The following is a 3,420-nucleotide window of genomic DNA, read 5'->3' as shown; positions in this document are numbered from 1 at the left end:
GACGATTCATCACCAGTATCAAGCTAGACTACAAAAAACAACAACAACTTCCGGCTTTGACCTTCAAAATAAAACGCTCAAACATGTTTCAACGTCGTTGTACAGAAGTGAAAATAAACAAAGCATTTAAGCAGTGGTCCACAGCAAATGAAAATGTAAATTATGAACAAAAATATTTTTTTCTAAATTATATTTTTACAGTTTTTGTAATTCACTACAGACCTCTGCACATTGCCACATGTCTGCCAAAAATAGGCCTATAGAATACCAAACGTATGCCAGAGAGCATTGAAGGGTGTCTACCATCTCATAAAAGTCTATCTTTGGTACAATTGTTCAATGGATCCACAGGATCTAGTGTCCATATTGGCCTAAAATACTGTATATCCAATACTGCTAGACAATTGGAAGGAATTTTTGTTACTCTGTCTATCGTAATCCCTATTTTGAAGGCAAAATCACCTTATTTCCAGTATTGTTCATGGCTAAAAGTAGCAGCCTAACGCCTGTCATGTGACCAGCGGAACCAAAACAAAGGGGCGTAGCCATACCCGTGACATCTCACACGCACCCACACCTACACACACACACACACACACACACACACATTTTTACTGTAAATAGAATATTAATTTGCTTCGCTAGGGGTGACGGGAAAAGATAAGAGTGGTATAATGGTAAATCACTAAGATAATGTTTTTATTGCAAGACCCTAACTAAGATTCCAACCTCTTTTACTTTCAAATTAATTCATTTATTCATTACACTGATTTTCCCTGATTTGTGTCCATTTTTATGTATTACAACCACACAAACCTCAGTCCCTACAGAGAACACAGGCGCAGTCACAGGCTCATACATGTGCTCCAAGCCATTCTATTGCATGAATCTGAAAGTTTAGTCTTAAAGCAAATAGAACCAGCTATACTTCTTCATTTGCTGTCTGGCGTCTTTTCTTTTTCCTTTTCAGATTAATTTTAAGGGAATGCTTAATGTCCAGCAGGTGGTGATATTGGCTTTAGATTAATCCTGGTCCTCTTTTCAGCTCCTCTATTCAGGACTCCATAGGCCTGATGTAACTATAATAATTGTAGCAGTAGTATGAGGCTCAGTGTGAATGACTTCAAAATTCAAAGCAAGGTTTGATGGTTACACATTTGTCATCTTGGATTTGGATTTTATTTGTGTTTTTTCCACTTAATTAGGAATAGCTGATGCATCACTGAGCTGGTACTTGGGTTTGACTGATATGGGTTTTTGAAGGTCGATACCAATATTTTTGAATTGAAGCTGCCAGTATTTTATGCTGCTAAGTATTCAATGTTTCCTCTAGAATTCTATTCCTGTCAGGGTGAAAGTTTCTGAAACAGCATTTAGACCATGGGACACAAAAAATCTCCACTGAAACCCAAGATGATAATAACAACAATAATAGTAATAATAATAATACTAACACATAGATAATAATTATAATAATAATAATACACGTAGCAGCTTGGATTTGAAGCCACATTCTTCCACAAAGGAGGTTAATGCTTTACCTACTGAACCAAACTGTTTGAATGAGGAGAAAATAGGGCTGGGCAATATATCGATATTATATCGATATCGTGATATGAGACTCGGTATCGTCTTAGATTTTGGATATCGTAATATCGTGATATAAATGGCATCGTGGCATAAGTGTTGTCTTTTCCTGGTTTTAAAGGCTGCATTACGGTAAAGTGATGTCATTTTCTGAACAGACTGTTCTAGCTGTTCTATTATTTGCCTTTACCCACTTAGTCATTATATCCACATTACTGATGATTATTTATCAAAAAATCTCATTGTGTAAATATTTTGTGAAAGCACCAATAGTCATCTCTACAATATTGTTGCAATATTGATATCAAGGTATTTGGTCAAAAATATTGTGATATTTGATTTTGTCCATATCGCCGAGCCCTAGGAGAAAATAAAAAGGAGAAGTGTGATACTGAAGCCTATGATTGAAAGTGCTAACCACATAGAGCTCTCCTTTAAAGAACAAATTCTAAATCATAATGGGCAGAAAATTCCTGCTGCATTGCTTTCTATGGGTTGAAACTTTAAAGCATGTTGCTGCCCACACCCCAATCAGTGATGCCACAGATGATGCCAAACATGTGCTTTGACATGATTGAGCTGTGGCCAGAGTTAAACATGCTTGAAAGTTTCAACCCATAGTTTAGAGAGTTTTCTGCACTATGTGATTTAGTGTGAATTTACTCTTAAATGAAACTTCAAAATGAAATGTTGCATCGTCCCGATAACATTGACTATCTTGAACATGTAGAAAACGTGGAATGGTGTGTACATCCAACCCAAGTGGTGCAGGACAAAATCAGCAACTTAAGGAAGGAAGGATGTCCACATTGTCACTTTATCAAACTATTTACAGCTACACATTTCAATCTACTGTACACTCAGTTTTCAAGATATCAGAAGTTTCTGTTTACTAATGAAGGTATGACGATTTCAAAAATCATGTTTTTTTTCTGTAACTAATGGTTGAGGAGGACAATGCTACGGGATCACAGTCAGTTTTTGCTACAAACAGAGGGAGGTCGACCGCAGAATCAGTGGTAGGTACCAGTGTACAAAAGGATTTATCTCACTTCAGCCAACATGTCCTGAAAATTGCAGCTCTCTAGGCAAAATGTTAAAATTTTATACCCATTTTATCAATCAATTGCAGTTTTTATTTTGGAAGGCAACTATAGAGCCACCTTATGACCAATCACGGTCATATTCAATTATTTGGTCTTGACTCGTAACAGCTATGGGCTGTGCGGCGATTTTTGGCATAGTGGCCAAGCTCGGAATTGCAAGTTATGTGACGCCATGGGGCCCAAAAATACTTTTTCCCATAGAGGTACATTAGGAAAGAAATGCCTGTAAAACTTGGGAAAAAATGTTCTGGCACAAAGTCAAAAAGGACTTTTTGAATTATCAATTTTTAAATCATTGGGTCAATTTTTCTTTGGAAGCCACTATAGAGCCGTATCAAGCTGTATTTTCTGGTGCTGCGTGAACGCGCCTCTTGGCCATGGGAATGCTCCATATGCATTCATCGCTTCTACTTCCACTGTTGACTGGCTATACAGCTAGCTGGCAGTTAGCGGAGGCTTTTAGCTCTATTCATCCAGCTAGATCAAATTAAACACAGGTCCGCTGACACTTAGGTTTAACAGGCAAGACTTAAACAATAACGGATGGCATCTATTTTGGTGTTATTTCCTGTATTTTCTTTTCGGTAGCTATAACATTGCTGTAATTAACTATCTACATGTAGCATATGCAGTTCTATGCACCTACATCTCGAAATTTTCAGTTTACAGACTATGCCAATGTACTTTTCTTTATCCTATTAAAGTTACAAATATATTTTGTCATTGA

This window comes from Centroberyx affinis, unplaced genomic scaffold (assembly GCF_046629955.1).
Source record: "Centroberyx affinis isolate AG114_WGS23_722 - 3 ecotype Tasmania unplaced genomic scaffold, CSIRO-AGI_Caff_v1 ptg000971l_1, whole genome shotgun sequence".
Lineage (NCBI taxonomy): Eukaryota > Metazoa > Chordata > Actinopteri > Beryciformes > Berycidae > Centroberyx > Centroberyx affinis.
This window is presented reverse-complemented; position numbering follows the sequence as displayed.